This window comes from Scophthalmus maximus, chromosome 2 (assembly GCF_022379125.1).
Source record: "Scophthalmus maximus strain ysfricsl-2021 chromosome 2, ASM2237912v1, whole genome shotgun sequence".
Taxonomy (NCBI): Eukaryota; Metazoa; Chordata; class Actinopteri; order Pleuronectiformes; family Scophthalmidae; genus Scophthalmus; species Scophthalmus maximus.
The window spans coordinates 11,761,656-11,781,673 of NC_061516.1; the positions used below are offsets into that span (position 1 = coordinate 11,761,656).

General features: G+C 44.2%; 1 protein-coding gene across 1 annotated transcript in view; it reads left to right on the forward strand.

Annotated features, from left to right (window-relative positions):
- The first annotated feature begins 1,083 nt into the window (after nt 1–1,083).
- The window catches only part of flrt1a (fibronectin leucine rich transmembrane protein 1a), a 37,399-nt gene continuing 18,464 nt past the window's right edge, over nt 1,084–20,018 (forward strand). Inside the window, exon 1 of the mRNA XM_035627117.1 lies at nt 1,084–1,293. The gene's annotated coding sequence lies outside the window, so the exon portion shown is untranslated. The remainder of the gene's footprint in view (nt 1,294–20,018) is intronic.

Here is a 20,018-nt window from a genome sequence, read left to right on the forward strand (position 1 = left end):
GCTGTGAAAACAACATCGGAACTGTAGAAACAGCACATTTTTGTCCGCTGACGTGTGCACGTGGAGGTGGGGTAAGAGAGGCTGGAGCCGAGCCACACCTCGTCACCAGCTCTCAGGCCTGACACTGGTATTTGGTTTGTGATGCACAGCTGAAATGTAAGCAGCTGGTCTCAGCTCGGGCCCCACCGGGGGGATTCACAGCTCTCAGTCCTCCCACAGCAAACCGTGGAACCACATCACTCTGGGGACTGTACCAGATGCCCGAGCCAATTTGACGTCCGCTTTGCAAACGCTCAAAGAACAGTGGGACTGAATCATGACCTGCCCCAACACGCTGCGTTGAGCTTTGGCGGAGATGTAATTACAACAAACAAAACATCCACCGTTCTGACGACGAGACAATCTGACAGTCGGATTTTTTTCCGGAGGGCTGCTGCACAGATACTTCTGCTGATGGTCTCAGTCACAGTGATGGATCATAATTGAAACTCTCCAGATACACAGATAGTTCATCAGTGGTGTGGGTGGCGCGTTTTTTTTTTGCACAAGTTCAAGACTGAAAGAAAGAGAGAGATATTTGGAAAAATGTGCACAGTCCAGCTCACTGTTATCCAAAGGACACAGAGGAAAGGCTTTCATAAATGTGATTGGCCTCCTCCTCCTCCTCCACCTTTAAGCCTCTCCATCCTTTACGCCTCACTCTTTCTCTCCTCCGTCCTCCTCTTGCGTACTCCAGCCCCGGCAGTCAGATTGGTGATTTCTCTCTCTCGCTCTCTCTTTCCAAAAAATAAATAAAGCCCCCATCGTCTCGGGGCCAATTTATTCAGTGCAAACAGCGGATGTAGCCGAGAGCCAGCATCTTTTTGCGAAGGCGCACGGATGAGCAGGCGCGGACCGGTCCGCCGCTTAATTACCACTATAAGGTGCACAAGTTCGCAGCGAGTCGGGCACGTTCGATTCCTCCGTATTAACATGTAGCCAGTGCCGCAGCGGGGAGATAATCGGGCGGAGGGGAGTAGTTACAGAGAGGAGACACACACACACTCACACACTCGCAGAGAGAGAGAGAGAGAGAGAGAGAGAGAGGAGCTGGCAGCACATGAGCACACAGGCTCTCCATCCGTTCACTGATCCATCGGAGCGTTCGTAATTGCGCCGGCGATCCACATATGGGAATACAATAAGACGAGACCGTGGTCACACCTGGTTCCGGAGGGGACCGCGGAGAACCGGTACCCGAACAGGGGCGGCCACATTCTGCTGAGAGAGAGAGAGAGAGAGCAGCATCATCCGGTAGGTGATGGAGCCTTGATTGATATGCACGCGCTGCCAATGTGCTTTTCGTCTGGCACAGCAGAGAAAAATGTTTTTTAATTTGATCACCTCGTCGGTGTTTAATCGCGTGTCCTTGTCCAACGAGGACACGCGAGATATGATGCGTTTGGTTTGTGGCGCGGCTCAGGAAACAATTGGGTCCGTCCGTTGGAACAACACGGTTCACCCGTTGCAGACGCCGAGGCACTTGCTGGAGGATGCGGGCTGCAGTCGGTGAACGGCTGGCAGGCGGTTACATAAACGCGTGGACTCTGGTTCGAAGGCCCAGTGCGGCTACATTAGAACAAAGGCGAAGACACAAAAGCTGCAGGGAATTAGAAAAGGATTGGCGATGGTCGTCATGCGAAAAAAACAGTATATTGCAGCAGCAAAATAGTTTGCGATTGAAATGTTGCCAACATATTTTCCCTGTGCATGTTAGTGGAAAGGTGAAGCTGTGCGTTTTAGTCACAGGTAGGTGAATAAGAGTCTGTAAAGGCTTCGAGGCTGACTGGAGCTGGTCCACCATTCTGGTTTGAGTGATGCTTCTAGGCTGAAGTTGGTCAGGTGAGTTCCAGATAGCCCTCATATCCAAGCCCCACCCCCCACCTGCAGCAGCTCTCCATCCATTGACTTTATCTGACAAAGATTTGTGGACAGAGTGACTGCATGTTATTAGTCCCGCGGCGGTGCCTCCCACCACGTGTATGCCCATTAGTTTGTCATTAATCGGTGAAACAGCCGAAATCGACGCGGCTTGCCAGGAATGTAAACGTGTTAAAAAACAGAAATGTGTCGTGGCTGCCCCCCTGCCAAGCGAGGATCGCGTTGGCAGGGGGGAGCATGCCTCATGTTTCCAGAGCCTGCCTCATGCGAGAATGGGAATAATGCAACCGGAAGGCCAAGTGACTACTTTTACAGCGTCTTGTTACGTGCCACAAAAATCAAGCTCATTGCGCGTGAATGTATTGACCGACCGCAAAAAACTAATTTCAGGCATTGGTCCCGGATCCTGCCAGCATTTTTAGGGAGACAGTTGTTGACCAACCCAAGTGCAGAACCTAATCCAGCACCATTTCCACTGCAGCTCACTGAATAATCCTGTCTGAATGATGCTCCATAGACGGGCACCTCGCAGAGGTGAACACAAATCAAAGACGAGGACTGGATTAGCAACTGCAGAGGCTGGAGACGTGCCCGCCGCAATAGCTTGGTCTAACCTGTGCCCACGGCACACAGGCGATAGACAAACAGATGGCAGTTCATCTTGCGAAAGTTGGACGAGATATTCTTGGATGGGCTTCCCCTCTGACTCGCTGGCACCGAGGCCCGCTTCTGGCAGCAGTGACGGAAGCCATGGTCAATGGCCTGATTACATCGCTCCGTCTTATGACTTACCCACACACTTCAAAATAGATCAATAAATAACCCCCCACCCCCCTCTGCAAAAAAAAAAGAAGAATCCTTCTGGTTTCATTGTAGTTGTGATGCTAATGCCGCAGAGCGTTGCTGAATCGATTTGCATGGCTTCACGATACATCAATGGGGATACGAGCCATTCAGATTTGCAATTTGGATGACCAGCTCAGGCACAATGCGGCAATAACAAATATCACACACAAAAAAATAATCGTTTGCAGACAGAGGAGGCTCTTATGCTCTTATTGCACATGGTGTTTGTATATGTGTGAGGGTCTTTGAGTGACACATTCAGCGTGGCATTTTTTTTAATGGTGTATTTGAAGTTATCCTTAGTTTGCAGCACGAAAGATTTGGATTTCTTTGGAGAAACGCAGTACGTTTGACTGCCCTGTCGGAGATGTGACCTGTTGGTTTTGTTAATGTTTCAGTGTAGCCTCTGATGCTAAGTAGGGATAGATGTACGAGCACCGAGCAGCCTTGTTAATTACTTTGTCGCATTAAAGAAAAAAAGAATTTAAAACCAGTATATTGTTTCAGGTGATTAATGCACTTCGTGAGAAGCCTCGTAATGAGTGGGATAATCTATAGGCAGTCATTTTTTTGCGTTTCACCTTGGGGCTTACTTTCAATGATGACCAGCTTCCTGTAAGTGTTCCTCACTTGGCAACCTGTGGCAGATCTCACACTCGCCGCCAGTGATGAGCTACAGTCCCGGATCATTAGCGCTTGTTCCTGATGCCTGTGATTGCGAGGTTATATTTATCACTGACATTTGACTTATTAATGTCAGTGGCATTTGACAGTCCATGCAATTTTGCCTTGATCATTGCTGTATCCATGTAGAAACCATTTAAAGCAAAGTTTTGAAATAAATCCTGCATCAAATAGTTTACAGAAACAACGTCAAAAGTAAAAATCAGGTGGCTACAAATCCACAACGTCGCAGCCTCCGTTCTCCCTGAGACCGTCACATCATGCCACTCGACAATTATTCACAACAAGACAGAAATGATGAAGGTTCCGTCCTGCTAAGCTATAGCTGTCCTCAGCTACGGCACTCCCCGCTTGCGCTTTGGAATATGTGAACTTCCTGTCTATAAAACATAACAGCACAGCCATTATATTCATGGCAGCACAGTCATTACGGGAATGACAGCCTTCCTCGCTGGCCATTGTTGCCATTACAGCTGAAAAATTGATGGCTTGCTCTTGTCTGTGGTGTAGGTGGAAACCTGTCAGAACAGACTACTGCAGGGGCACTGAAGCAGCATTAAAACAACTAATAAACATACGTCCGGGTTCATTTTTGATGGAGAGCACCTATAGTCCATATTTACTCACATTGTCAGTTGCAAAGGTAAATCATTTCAAGAATCCCGCACTGTTATTTTCAATGTCATAGTGGTAAGACAGTGTCTGAACACAATATAAGGGCTCTTACAATTGTAACTTCTTCAGATCATATTACTGCAGATTTTCTGTGAGCTTACACTATTTTTTTTAAGAAATTTATTGGGTAAATTCTTTTTTGAACCACTTTCCATTTGCTGCAGCTAGGGAGAGAAACGCAGTCCCTTTCTCTTCTTCTAAGCGTCAGAAGGGAAGGGAAGGATTTCTGGAACCTGCGTGGCCTTTGGTGTCGGCGACCTTGCCGCAGGCCAGTGCCGAGTTGGACAGACTCTATCTTTGGCCATGACCACAACTTAATTAGTTGTGCGTTTGCAGGGTAAACAGCACGTCGAACTGCCGCTGACAAAACCCGAGGTTCATTGGATCAGTGTTATAGTCAGCTGGCCGGGAGACGAGAGAGGGGCGGCCTGTGACAGGATGCGTTTCTCTGCCTCTCGTTTAGCCCAGTCTCCACTCACACAACATCCATCTTCCCTCGTTTTTTTTTTTGTCATGCTGTTAATTCCTCCATTCTGATAATAAATAGAATATTAACTTCATTTGCATGAAAATGATGGCATTGCCTCAGCTTTTTTTTTTTGTGTGTGACATTTTGAGCAGCCATTAGTGTATTTCACCGGAGACGAGTTGGCAACGCCATCTTTCGGGGGATTTATCCAGACATTTATTGTAAACTTCCTGCAATCCTGCGGAGCAGACGCCTGAGTTTTACGAGTGCTATTTATCTGGCAGAGCGGGCACGGCGATATTAGCGTGTGCAGCCGAACCCTTCCAAGGCAAATGAAATCCAAGTGGACATGAAACAATTTCCAATTGTTCTTTAATTGCTGCTGATTGTTGGAGTGTTGATTGAAAAGGATCACGAAATATGATGTACTTATGAATCTCTATTAATCACCAGAAATACATTTGCCTCGTTCACTGAGTTTTGGGGGACGTAACAGCAGGTTTGGTCATATTTTTAAATAATAAACAATAAAGTATTTCTGCAACCCTGCATTTGGTTGCTGTTATGCTTGAAATGGGTGTTAAAATATGGCATTTCACCGGTTTTGCTTCCGAAAATCAAAATACAATGAAGTCAAGCAGAGATAAGAAAATCACTGCCATCACTTTTAAATTGAAGTCAGATTGTTCGACGTCAGATAGGTCAGCTGTTTCTCCAGCCCCTTGTGGAGAGCGATGGTGGCGTTGGAGCGGGTCGGCGCTTGGGTGGTGGCGCGACTGGCATTGGGCCTCTGTCGGAGTTGCTTCGGCCGAGCTTAATGTGTGTGAAGGGTCACTTCATCTGACGGGTCTGTGGGCGTTGCGTCTGACAAAACATTTGAGAGGCACTAACCATCCGGCTTTGTAACCTCCCGTCTCTCTAACAGCCGGCGCAGAGACACTCAGCCCATCAGATTATGGGGCTTCTGTACTGTAAATAGGGTAAAAACAAGGTTTAAAACGCATATTCTAAGAGTGAATCGAAGCCAGAGCAGGTTCAATGATGAGGGACCGACAATTTCATGATATCGCTAAAAACAAGCGGGCAGGAGCTGCTCTCCCTGCCCTGCGATGCTCCAAGTCTTGCTGTGTGTGCCGTGCATATCTTTCCCTGATTTCATCAGCTGTGATGCTGATACAACCAGAAACTCAGCTTCCTGCATTCATTATTTATTTTTTTGTCTTTTTGACTACTTTGGGTATCTGCCATCTTGACAGAAATTAAACTTCCTGATGCCTCGGTCTTTTGAAAAACCAGGAAGCCCATTTTTCCAAACGCTGTTGGAGTAACAGGATTGCTTCGCTTGGGCTGTGCATGTGCAGGACGACCAGTTCATCCGCAGATTAAAGCTCTGTGCAGAGATACAGCCGGAGCTGTGGGAGAGTGTGGGGGTCATCGCCGAACTGCCATTGTTCAATATCATGGCCTTGCCTTTTGTAAAGTGGTTTCCTGGAGTTTCCCAAATTGAATGCTGAATAACAATAGTTCGGGGAACAGACAACAATAGCTGGAAGCTGCTCGTGAGAGTGTACCGAGCCGGAATAAAATCACAGTTTGTCTGTCTCTGAGGAGCCTGTGTTACTTTACCACAGGCAATAGTCACACTTCTTGTGCTCATCAGTAACTCAGCGATTGTAGTTTTCACAAACTTTACACAGTTCCCATATGTGTGTGTGATTTATATGGCTTAATTAAATAATGTTTATTTGCTACTAAAATCCTTTTTTTATCATAAAATCCACAATGTTGCTGACAGAGATGATACTTACAATATTGACGACATCACCACATCTAAGTTCTGATTGGTCAAACTGAGCACTCCCTGCATCCCCCCCAATATTTCTTTCTTTTTATATTACAAGACAATTGTTTTCACCCCATTGGACCCTGGGTCAATTGAATGCACGCCAGTTACTTTTTAACAATATGCATTTGCTTTTACTACTATGTGACTCTTTGATAATGCTAATGGAGGTTTATTTAAATCTATAACCGGGCATGCTGGGTGCATTTGTATTGTTCATGTTGTGTTACCCTCATAGAACTTGCTGGGTTTTGGGCCCAAAGTGAGGCTTCCATGCTGATAATAACAATTTGCATGAAGGATTTTAAACATCACAATAGTGATTTCTAATTAAAAAAGAAAAGTAGAGACCTTTCAAATGTAAAATACAAAGCGGCAGGCAGTTAATGGTGGCTAACCTTCATTATGACGAGGTTGTAAATGAGACATGCAGGGAGCTTCCTTAGGCCCAACAGTATTGACATTTGTAGACACTAAAGCGTTTAAATCCAGCTGATGTCCATGAACGTGTCCTCTAATGATTTACTGATCCCCGTACTCCGTAAATCACACAAATCAGTGTCGAATGGAAAGCCTGAGCGTTCATGTTTAGGTTTATTTTATTAGTAATAGAGCTGTGTCAGACAACATACTGTATACGCACGCACGCACGCACGCACGCACGCACGCACGCACGCACGCACGCACGCACGCACACACACACACACACACACACACACACACACACAATTCAAACATTGTCAGAATCAGCCAAGAGGCAACTGCCCAACTGTAAACTAGTGTACGGGCCGAAGGAATTAAATATTGATATTTCCCTTGAGGTGGAATATGAGAGAGTATCCGCATGTCTCAGTTGTGTAACATAAAAGGCTCCGTGGAATCTTTTAATCTGTAAACCTGCTGCAGCACAGAAAAGAATATTAAGTGACATCATGTCAGATCCAATGTACAGTAGAGTATGTGCTGATGTTCAGTGTTTTCAACCCAAACCTCTGTGCACGTGCTGCTGAAACTTTTCCTTTTCTGACAGTTACTAAGCAGAAAGTGTCTCTGTGCAGTCATGACATCAGATTTCTGTCAGCGTGTTCCATTAGGGGATCACAGCAGTCATCTGTTGTGAAAACAAAGCTTTTTCTACCACAGCATTCATTTTTCTGCTGATTATTATATTATTTGTAGCTTTACTTGTAATGGAAAAATCTCTTAAAATCCATTTACTCATTCACAAACCCACAACCTGCAGCATGTGCACTTTACAGGAGTGCATTGCCAGACGTCGCACCACTCACCTGCATTTTTCACCCATATTGATGGTTTAGTTTTTTATCCAATCTTAAAACCTGTTTTTCTTCCTTTTTCTTTTTCACCGGCATAATAATCTGGCGCCTGTGCCCAAGTAATTAGAGGGAAAAACAACAAAACCAAGCCTGAAAAGGATCTGTTTTATTGTTCAGGCTAAAACGTGCATTTTTCTTCATATGAGGAGCTTCTCTTTGTGCGGAGGAGATTTATTTTCCCCCAGTCAGTCCTAATTAGTTTAAGGAGCACTGTAATGAATACTGCAACAGGCTGTGGGTTAAAACCGTACTGCTCTGCAAACAAAGCAATTCAAAGTACGCATTAAATACCACATTTTCTTATATGGTTAGCGTCGTGGTTGACCCTGGGGAGGACTCATTTGGAACTAATGCATTAAGAATCACTGTGTTGTGGCATATTTGGAAAATTTTTCATCAACATGAAAAATGGCCAGTCACATTTGTCTTCCGTATCACACTCACCGCCGCCTCCTTTTTCCTTCAGCATTGTTTTTTTCCCCCTCTCTGATGTCACCCTCTCTTCTTTCCAGCTGCCATGTTGTTGTTTTTTTTGTTATCATCAGAGAGACAAATGAGAAACAAGAGAGAACGAAAGCCTCTGGGCTTGTGTCCTCACATCATCACCACTCCCTTTAACAGCCCCCCCCTCGTTCTCTATCCTCCATCTCTCTGTCTTCCTGAGTGACAGCTGGCAGCCAGTAGGGTACATTGGGCATTGCCAACCCGAGTGCCGATTTTTTGCCAACTGACTTGAGAAAAAAACATATTTGCACGTGACTGATCCTTGCGTGCTGCAGCCCTATATCTCCCATTGCTCCTCTTTTTTCTAAAGGGGGGTACTGTAGCTCAGACACATGCAGCACACATGACACTCCCTGCTGCCCACAGAGCGTTGTGGTCATTACAACATGCAACAGTGCGTTCACACACAAGGCCTGTAGACGAAGGCACATGGCCACGCAGGCAGTTGCTGTAAAACGAGCCATTGAAAATGACGACGTCGAGGAGAATTGAGTGAAAGTATAAAAATGAAAATAACATGAAAATCTATTCACTATATTTTTTTAACATACTTTGATGAAGATGTTTGTTTTTATGCTCCTTGGTTGTCTTCTTTTTTATTTTTTGTTCCGGCTGAAACAATAATTACAGCCCACTTTGTTGCTTGTGTGGCTTATTTTTCCCATCCCTTTATCTTTTTCCTAAGAAAAGCGACGGGTGCAAAGCCTTTAAATTCAGGAGCTTTGCAGCACCCGGCAAAAGGAAGACATTCCCTGTAATGACTGCAGTATCCAAACATCGCCTGTTATTTTACAAACAGCGCGTGCCTACCGCTCCCCCCCCATGTGCGAAACACTCTCGGACGTTTATTAATGTTCGGCTTCACGCTACATATGCAGCACAGCCCAGCTGATACTGAGTCTTTAATATGCGTGTGTTGAAAACAGGGAGCAGCACTTACCAAGATTATTCCTTTAGATCTTTTTTTTTTTTTTTTCATTTTCAAGAATTCCCCACGGCAGACAGTTTTTTTTTGTTTTCAAATTTCATTCCTCCATCCTAAATGGAATGTGACATTTGTGTCAGGGTCTCTCGTTGATGCAGACTGAACGGCAGCAATGGAACTCCCAAGATCTGATTAGTGTGATTAGTGGAGGCTGGATTGCTGAATTTTTGCTGAACAATTTACGGTGGGGTTCATGGGGTCAGTGGTTGCATAGAGGACATTACAGTACATGAGATTACATAAAACATAGCCAAGAGAGCAAACGAAATGATTTGCTGCATATACTGTGCACACAAACACATCCATGTGAATATCCATGTGTAATCTGGGATTACTCTAGTACACAGGGAGGACATGTCCAGCACTTCATGCAAGAGGAGAAAAAAAAGAAACAGACAAAACACGAGGCTCAGCCTAGAAACTTGAGGGATACAGCGAGACATGCAGTAATGAAAAAATCAGGGATACAGAGATTTGTTGTTTTGCTGTGATGGAGGAGACGCACGGAGACAGATTCAGAGCCCGAGACAAAACCAGCTGAAGCAGCTCGCAGACATTTTTCTATGTAGCTGACGTCTGTGTGACTGTCGTCTCTGCCATTAGCTGTTACGTTACAGTCGAGTAACACAGATTTTTCTACCATTAGCTGACACGTTGGTTTAATGGGCGAAACAAACAGGGCGGCCACCTTGAGCCTTTATTCTACAGATGACGTGTCGTTGCATTCGGCTGGAAATCTGATAAACTGCCTCATGACACGTAAAAGGGATGAATCGTGGTGGTTGTTGGCACAGGTCTGTTTTAGAACTACAGCTTTTCCATTAATCCACATATATATTTTGAGGACTGACTTTATAGTAAAGGGGAATTTTTTTCAAGCAAAATGCCTCCAGCAGTTTGAGCAGTTCAAATTTCAAATTCAGTTTTTCTTGCTCTCCAACCAATTTGTCGGACAGAATCCGTCAGTCGAAGACATCCTCGTTTGAAAGAGATTGCTGTGTGCACCGTTTTCACAACTTGCTGACATTTTATCGACTAAACACTCAACATGTTAATTAAGAAAAAAAATCTGTAGATGAATTGATCATGAAAATAATTGCAAGTTGAGACTCAATTTCCTTTTCAGTGACAGATTACACATATTTTGCAGTAGAAACAAAAAAGCCTGTTGTGTCTGCTTCTTCTACACCTCTTATAGATACTGGCATAACATGCTTTTGGTCAGATGTCGGCCATCCATTTTTTTTATTCCATTTTTGTGGCCCCTCATCTAACGTCCGCCACACGGTTTGTGGTTCTATACATCCAAAGTAAGAATCGGGAGGGTGTGTACCATCTGTGATGTACACATGATGTATTTCTAGCCTGCACTGACTGAGCACGTCGGCCTGCTGAGGCTGCCTCGCCCTCTGGTCATTTAAGTCACACTTAGGTTTCAGTGGTCATTGGGACTGCTTTTTACAAGCCCACTGATCAAGCAGACCCGTAGTTCAATCCCGCGGTCAATCATGTTTAAATTAATAATTCACAAACCATCACAGAAGGCTCAGGATCGCAAGCAAGGTGCTGCCCCGAAACTGCGCAGAGACTCGAATGGAATCCAATCCAGAATGGAAAGAGAAACGACAAAAAAAAAACACATAAATGGAAAGTGAGCGTTCGGTCAAACAGTCAAACTGGTTTACATACTTTTGTGAGTCAATCTATGAGCTGTGTGTGGAAATGGATGAGAAGCTGGTTACAGTCTCAATTTTCTAAAGCTAGTTCATTTTTGCAGAACTGCTGGGTATTCATCACGACCTGTCAGGGGTCCTGACCATGTAATTCCATCGTCCCCTGCCGAGTCCAGCTGGAGTCATTTGTTGCTTTGTGTCATTTCTCCTTTCTGCTCTTTAATTTTCAGCCTTCTATTCAGTATCCCAAAAGGGAAAAAGTTACTGTCACTCTGATTTGTCACCCAGAACATAGGAACATTAAAGGCCTATTTTGTCATTTAGCTTTTCACTGTCGAGAAGGAATCCTACATCAATGCAGGATTTTCTGAAAAGGTTATGACAGTTTTGGTTATTACATTTTTTGAGATTACATTTTTTTTCTCCTACTAGTTTCAAGTGGGCGGGGGTCAGTAATTGCTGTGCACCAATCAGGATTCAGCAACTGTTCTTAGCAAATGTTGGTGGATTCTTTTGTTGCTGTCAATTATAATCTGCCGCCCACACTCAGACACACACAGAGTCCTGATGAAGCGGATTAGCTTTTGAGTTCTCGAGTGTCAAACTCTTAATAAATAACGCCCAAAGATCACTTTTGGTTGTTGCCTATGTTGTCGTGGACGTTTCGCGTTATAGAGAAGTTACGTCAGATTTGAATCCAGCTTTTCAGGGGCTATAAGTTAAACAACCTATAAGTTAGAAAAGGAGCATAATGGGGTGAGAGAGAGATGAGTTTGGGCCGGTACACGAACCCTGTAACACCCACCAATTCTCATGTGTTCTCGAACCAAATAGAAAATGGAGGCCGACCAGAAGCTCGCACTGTTTACGTGTAGTGACATTTGCGCTGAAAAAGGTCAAATAAGACGCGAAATGAAAAAAAGTGAGGTTGAGATGCTGGATGTCGAGGTAAAATAGAACAAGAGTCTTTTGAGAGAGCAGAAGTGCAAATCTGTATACTGTAACTCTGGTGTGCAACAGTAGCATGAGGTAATTTACAGTAGATATGTTGTATAGGACAGTGGGTGGATACATTGAAGAGCAGTGGAACAAATGTGGCAATTTGAAAAAGTATTGTACGTACAATTTATACAATATGTACACAATTTGGTATGTCAAAATATACATATAGCTATGTAGTAAACACCTTTGCCTGTAGGACCTATCACATCATTTTCACACAAGCTTCACATAGAATCATTTCCTGCCCACAGCTTTATTTTTTCTTGCGAGTTTAATGCCTCCAATGTAGTGCTTGTGTGCAGTCAGCTATGGTAATTACTATGGTAAGGAGAAAGGGGGGAGCATCAATAATTTTCCTGATTTAATTTCTATATCTGCTCGAGACTAGAACACAGAAGCAATCAGAGCAATCACCACCCACACAGTATGTCAGACTTCAGCAACGCGTCAGCCGCTCGCAGCGTGGACGTCCTGTCAGGGTGCAGCAGCCATCGGCCCACACACGAGGCCCAGATGGACCGGTTCACTGCTTTCTGATTCCCTTCCTTGTTTCCTGCCGCCGAGCGCCAGGCTTTTGTGCCTTGTAACACCATGTGTGATGATCAATTGCGCCGAAAATTCCTGGCCGGTTCCTCTGGCCCAGAATTGCCTCGTGAATTTTTTAACTTTCCTGCGTGCAGAAAGACAAACGACTGCCCTTTATGCAACCGCCTCAAGCAGTTTGATTGTTAATACTGTGTTTAATATAACAGAAGAGGGCTGTTGAAAATACAAACATGGTATAATACGTTTTTGGATTTATGAGCTTTTTAGAAAATTGCATCATACCCCTTTTTATACAAGTATCTTGTTTCCCTATTTTTTTCTTCCTAATAAAACATGAGCGCTTGACCCCTCTGGGAGTCCTTCATTTGTATTTTTACAGTACTGCATTTTTCTGTGTCAGACTCACTATCAGTCATATGGATTATTTCCAGCACACACCCTTTCTGAGAACAGAGGAATGAATTGCGGGTATAAAAAAATGCCAGGAAAACATAAAATGTCGTGACATTGAGGTTATTGGCTTTGTGACTAGAGAGGAAGTTTATGGCAGTAAGTGTTTCAGAGGCTCAACGGAGACAAAGGGAGCTGATCTCACTCAGAATGGTAAAATACGCTATATAGCTAATGAAGTATTACACTGTGGTCAATGAGGTAGAGGCACTGCAGAGAGCCTACGCAGTGTGTATGTCCGTGTGTAAGGACAGTGTGTGTTCGCCCGTGTGCATTGTTGTGTGAGTGGGGGTTTGTTTGGAGCTAGCAGATATAATGCTGCCATCAAGGAGGGAAGTCTTCCAAGGGAGAATGATCATATGTCAGAAATGTAGTGAGAGAGAAAGGTGAGATTTCAGTGGAATAGAACGGAATAAAGAAAGGATTGTTGAGAGACCCATTTAGAAACAAGGGTAGTGAGAGAAAGCAATAGTCCAGTAGGGATCGTTTCACTTTAGATTTTTGTGCCTACAATTTACAAAAAAATAAAACCCCTGACTATTAATTATGCAGCCTGCCTAGATTTCCATATAATTTAACAAGATTAAGAATCTACAGCCATGCAAGTTGCTCATAAAGCATTGCTGTATGGAGACACGGCAATGCTTTGAGCCAAATGCCTATGTGGAAACCATAGACTATTTATAAAAATAGACGTAGTCAGCGGGTCCGGAAAGTGAAGCCAAGTGCCTAGAAGAAGTCTGTTTCTATAGAAGTCTTTTAGAATATGTCCCCGCTTCTGACTTGATTTATACACACTGACCAAAACAGAGCTAATTAAAAAGCCTCACAGTGGCGATGCAAACCCTTCGTGCACGTTGTTTGTACCCCAATCAGCCAGTGCTAACATTTTGATACAGTAATAATGCCCTCCCTGTGAACATGCACGCAGGACACTATCATGTGCACCAGATGCAAAGACAGGACAGAGTGTCTGCCTGCTGAGAAATGTGTGGTTGTCATGTGAACGTGCAAGGCGAAAGCTGCATCAACCTACTGTATGTTATGCTGAATTCTGCCTGTCGAGGAAAGTGATACATTTGTGCACACAGAGAGAGAAAGAGGGAGAGAGATAAAGAGAAGAAAGAGAACGGTATACAGCTCCATGATGAAACAATGGCGCAGAGATCACTTATGTTCTTACAAGAAGTGCTGAAAATGGTTGGATCATAATGAAACGGAGGTGGGACGAATTGGACCATGGTGGGTCGCCACAGTCAAGGTAATTAATGGGAAACACTGCAGCAGGCAGGCAGACCTCGGCCTAACCCCTGACGTGCGTGCGTGCGTGCGTGTGTGCGTGCGTGTGTCACTGAAACGCTACAGTGTGGTTTGCAATATTGAAGTGACTTGTTAAAACATGCACATTTCACTGTGTTGATAATGGGACTGTACTAACCCTAACCCTATGTATTAATATCTGTACAGGTAATACTATTGCAGCACGGTATATTTTTACTTTATTTGGGCAAGTATAACATTTCTGTGATTTGGCTCACAGTGATGTATGGGTGTGAGTAATCCCAAGGGAGTAATCAGGATAAATGATGACATTTGACCTGTACAAAAAATAAATCAATATGACGTTTGGCCATAAGTAAAGGTTGAGATGCTCTTTAGTCCCCGAGTCAAGGACATACAGTTTGAAGGATAAAAAATATATTTTTTCTCAGAGCAAATGTCATCAGTCCTGAAAATACGCCTGAGCAGCAGTGCTGGGAGGGTCAAGGGTCATCATGAGAGAGAGAGCTTTTTGGTCCCTGCAGAACCCTAATGATGGTTATGGAGGCCAACAGGTTTAATGGTAGGGATAAAGAAAAAAATGCTTGACCTGCCAGGAGGCCTCATGGGGGCAAAATGTGGATTTTTAGAGATTAAGTCACTGTAGCTGCAGTTGACTGGCAGTGTCCACTCTGTAGATTATGAGTCTACACTGGCCCTGTCAAGAACTCACTACGTACAGTACAAAGCCTAGTGAATGAAACAATGACCAAAGCGGATCACTGATCTTCCTCCGATGTCGGACGAGCCTTGAGAGGAGGAGGAAACCGTAACTCCCCTTCCTCCATGTGTCAGTTTCTGCTGTATCATTCTATGCTTCACTCTCATTTCATATAACCTCTTGTACAAGACAGTATGGCAACCCATGGGACATGTCAACATGCAGACCTGTTAAATTATTAGACCTCATTTATTATTAACTCTGTAGCATACACAATTGGCTGCAGCCTTTTTAATATTCATGCAGCATGGCAGTTCCCCTACTGATGCAAAAGGGACCAAGTGGGTTACACAAACGTGCAGGAAAAAGACAAGCGACTACACACTTTTGATATGTAGCTTTTCAATAATTATTGCTGTTACGGGTCAGCTTGAAGACGCAGTGTACTGATACAGAGGAACGGTGTGAATTCACATGTGAGGCGGCGTTCGAAAGATAAAATCTGTTGCTCCCTGTAGCAGCCCGGTCAGACTGACAAGGCCGGCTTGATCACCTGGGGCTATTTCTGTCTTTTCTGGTCCAAGCTCGCTGCAGGCACGAGAGTGGTCGAGGGAGGTCGACCCATCACCCAAACGGGGAAGACTTTCTTTTTTTTTTTTTTAGAGGAAACGCTTCGGTGAAAGGTGAAAGTGCTCGCTGCACTGCACCTCCTCCGGGATGCAGCTGCCTTCTGAACGGCACAAATGTGTGTGTGCTCAGAGCTGCAAGAAAACGATTAAAAATGTAGTTTGGTTGGTGATATGGAGCTGTAAATGTGTCACTACACAGGCCATCCAGACATGAGTCATCTGTGAAAAAAAACTGTCTTTTTTTTTTCCAGCGTGCCCTCTGTCCCCCTGTGTTCTTATCCTGCCTAATTTCCTCTCCATCAGCCCGTTGACCTTGTCCCATATTCCACCTTGTTTGATTGTTAGATAGTCCAAAGTGTGTGTGTGTGTGTGTGTGTGTGTGTGTGTGTGTGTGTGTGTGTGTGTGTGTGTGTGTGTGTGTGTGTGTGTGTGTGTGTGTGTGTGTGTGTGTGTGTGTGTGTGTGTGTGTGTGTGTGTGTGTGTGTGTGTGTGTGTGTGTGTGTGTGTGTGTGTGTGTGTGTGTGTGTGTGTGTGTGTGAGAGAGCGGACAAAGAGGAATCATGGAGGTGGGTGGGTGAGAGAGGGGTGGAGAGATAAAAGAGAGAGAGAGAGAGAGCAGTGAGGTGTCCAGCACTTAAATTGCCTGTTTATTCCCAGTCATTGCACCAATTACACTGATACAGCTTACAAACGAGTGCACCGAGTGTGTTTATGTGTATGTAGGAAACGGGGGTCGAACCAGAGAAACAATTAAGAGTGATATATATGGAGATTTTTGTGCTGTAGTCTGCAGTTTATGGCTTCATGCAAGTCACATAAAACACAAGGGCCAGATTTTTTTAAATTCTTTTCTTCCCTGTTACCAGCAAGAGAAGCAGTTGAAACTCGCGATTCTTTTCACAATCAGTGAATCCATGCATGAAGAGCGCACGTTTGAGCGTGTGTGTGCGCTCCTGTGTCAGAAGGGGCCTGCATGGGTGTGTCCGTAAGTATGTGTTATGTGGGGTCAGCCGGCGGCTGGCCTGAGAGCGGGAGCGCGACCGGCGGCTCTCTGGGGAAGGAGGGCCGTGCCTGTGACAGGCTGCGGTGATTAGTGGAGCTCAGTGGGCAGAATTTATCAGACTCAGCCAAGGCCATGAACCATTTCGGCCTACAACTCTGCAATTTGTCTCCCTCTCCGCGTCGTATAATGTATAACGGCATCTATGCGGCTCTCGCGCGCACACGTTTGCAATATGCATGATTGTCCTGCTTTGTGCATTTGTGAATATGCCTCTAATAACGAGATATGTCTATGCTGACGAATGGTGAGGCTGTATCAAATCACGTGTTTGCATGACAGGGGCCTTCTTCAAGACGGAGCTAAGATGCTGTGAACGCAAGATGAACGCTGCTTACCTAAGTAATTCTGTGACTTGACTTTAAATTCAAGTTGCATTCAAAGTCTGTGAAGGGAAAAAAAAGACGTCTCAGGAGATCTCCCTGCTCTGGCAAAGACATTATAAAGAACGGTTGATTGATCTATTAGCTGTTAGAAGATTAATCTGCCACCTTTTTGAAAGAAAATGTACCTCTTCATTAAGTGAGAAAAGCCATTGTTTGACTTGTGCCAGAAGTTTTTTTATTATCTAAGTTTTTATTGTTGGAAGAAGAAAAAACCCAATTTCATTGTGTTTTTCTCTGCAACAACATGCACGAAGGCTCTATGAGACAAAGACATATGTTCTATGTCTTATAGTTGGCATTTTTTGGCCTCATAATGGCACCTGCTATTTTTGCATCAATTCAGTTCAATTCAACTGCATAATACAACATAATTATCTAAAGGCCGACAGCATACATTTCATATGGTGAGAAACCCTACGGTTCCCACAATCGGCAAACGCTTGCTCATTGTGGGGACGGTGGAGGAAGAAAAAAACCCAACCCCTTTTAACAGGAAGAAACCTGTGGCACAACCAGACTCAGGGTGGGCGGCCATCTGCCTCAACTGGTTTGGTTGAAAGGAGAGAAATGGGGCAGAGAGGACAAAGAGTTGGAGAGAGAGAAGAGAGAGAGAGAGACCAAGGACAGTTGCACAATTGTTGTATTTAAACACTGCCAGGCCGACTGTTATAAGGACAATAATAATAGCAATACCCGGAGTTGTAATGGTTTTATCCAAAATAACAGCAGCAATTTGAATCAGCGATTCACCGTTGGCCCTCCCTCTACATAGATGGAGAGCTTGTTCCCACACGGCCTGTCAAATCTTTGCATTAAGCAGAAACCTTGGCCTTCTATTATGAGTTACATAATGATGGTGAAGCCAAGGCAGTTAATATTTAAAGTTTCATGGTAAAAAAAACTAACATAAATGGATATTGTATTTAAATCAAGGAGTCAGGTGATGTCAACTTATTTTTGATTGTCGTTTTACTAGACGTATCAGTGTCAGTGTAGGACAATTGAACAGGTTTTCATATATTACATTTTTTAAGTGTATGACCAACAATAACAGCAGTAACTGCTTTTTTGGGGGGTTATTTGGGGACAGTGAAATAAAGTTGTGAATACAACCTTTTGAGATGATACAGTGAATGTATCAAAGAGTTATTCAGTTAGTTTCGTTGTCCCCTGAAGGGATGATACAGTTGCACAACACAATACATTCATTGCTCGTGAAGTAGTTGTGGAGCAACATTGTCATTCATCATGTTTCATCTGTTCCTCTGTTTTTGGCTGCTACCTGCTCCTCTGTATTCACCAGCAGACTGGAACAGCCTGCTGCGAGATGATGCTATGGGAGCAGGTAAAGTTCACTACAAAGCTCCGCAAAGCAGAGAGAAGCCGCAGACTCGGGTCATCACTCTCAGCAAACACTCACGCGGTTGTACATTCCTAACATAGAAATATAATCTGCGACCTCGCCTTGTTCCCGTGAACCTGTGACGGGGGGATTTTACACAACTAGAAAAAATCATTTTAAACATGAAACGATTCGCTTCTTAATTAAAACAACAACAGCGAGATGAATTGCCGAAGTAAAAGAGGTTATTACTTTCATCGCTGTTATGAAGCCATTTGGTTTTCCAGTGTAGGAAAATGTCAAAGTAAATCCTTGAATTAGGAGAAACTACTTTTAATCAGCTGCTGAACAGCCAATCATACTGGCCTGGCTCATTACTGTCAGAGGCAGAGAGCATGAAAAACACGGATGACAGATTTAGTGGCCTACCTCAATCCCTCTGGGATACACCGTTTTTATGGTAAGGGAAACAATTCATTACGGGGCAATTCATCAGTGGATAACTTTTAATTAATGTGCAAACCTGTGGACCTTTAAAATGGCAACCTCAGCGCCCTTCCTCTTTTTAGTGTTTGTTTCCTTCTCCCGACGTCCACGCCTCTAATTCTTTGCTCTTGGTTCCTTTCTCTTCAACACTTTCCTGATATGGATATATTTTCCCAGTTTCCCTTTTCCACGCCACACTATAGTCCCTTTATGTTTACGTTAGCTTCACTGGCAAGTCCTCACCCATATTTGTGTTATGATGAATGCTGCTCTAGTTTTCTCATCTGAAAATCTCTCCCAATCGGCTCCTTTCTTTCCCTTCATCTGCCCTCACCCGTTTCTCGCCTCTCCTCTGCCCCGAATTAGCAACATCAAGGCCGAGAATTAAAAGAAATGGCCGATCAGAGAGTTCGGTGGAAAAAAAAGGGAAACTATTGGAAAGACTCAAAATGGAGCGGGCGTGAGCAGATCGGACGGTCGTAGGAGCAGCAGCAGGCTTTGATGTAGAAAAGTCCACATAAGAGGGGGGAAAAAAGAGAGCCGGACAGATTGATTCAGAATGAAATTAAAGAGGACGAAGGGGAGAATGAGATAGAGTAAATTGAGCATTACATACTGCATTACAGTGTCTCTTAATTAACCGTATAAAAGCTTTCTTATTAGGACTGATGCACTCCTCGGTTAACGAGGGGAGAGAGAGAATGCTCTTTCAGTTGTCATTGAGATGGGCCTCAAAGGAAAAAAAAAAAAGTGAAATAGCAAAGCACTGAATGGGAGAGAGCGAGGACAACTCCGGGACGCAGATAAAGAAAAGTCTGAGCTTACCGCTCATGTGAAATCATCTTACACTCAGTGTGTTTTGTCTCAATTATCCGTCATCTTTGTCGTCCGGGTCCACACTGCTCCCCACCACCAGCCTGTCACTGAATAGACACTATGTGCCGCTGCGTTGACAGTCTGATCACATCGCAGGGGCTCTGTGTGAGAGAGTAGTGCTGTGTGTGTGTGTGTGTGTGTGTGTGTGTGTGTGTGTGTGTGTGTGTGTGTGTGTGTGTGTGTGTGTGTGTGTGTGTGTGTGTGTGTGTGTGTGTGTGTGTGTGTGTGTGTGTGTGTGTGTGTGTGTGTGTGTGTGTGTGTGTGTGTGTGTGTGTGTCGCATCATTCCAGCTTCAGGTTCTGCCCCTTTGCTGTAGATCACTTT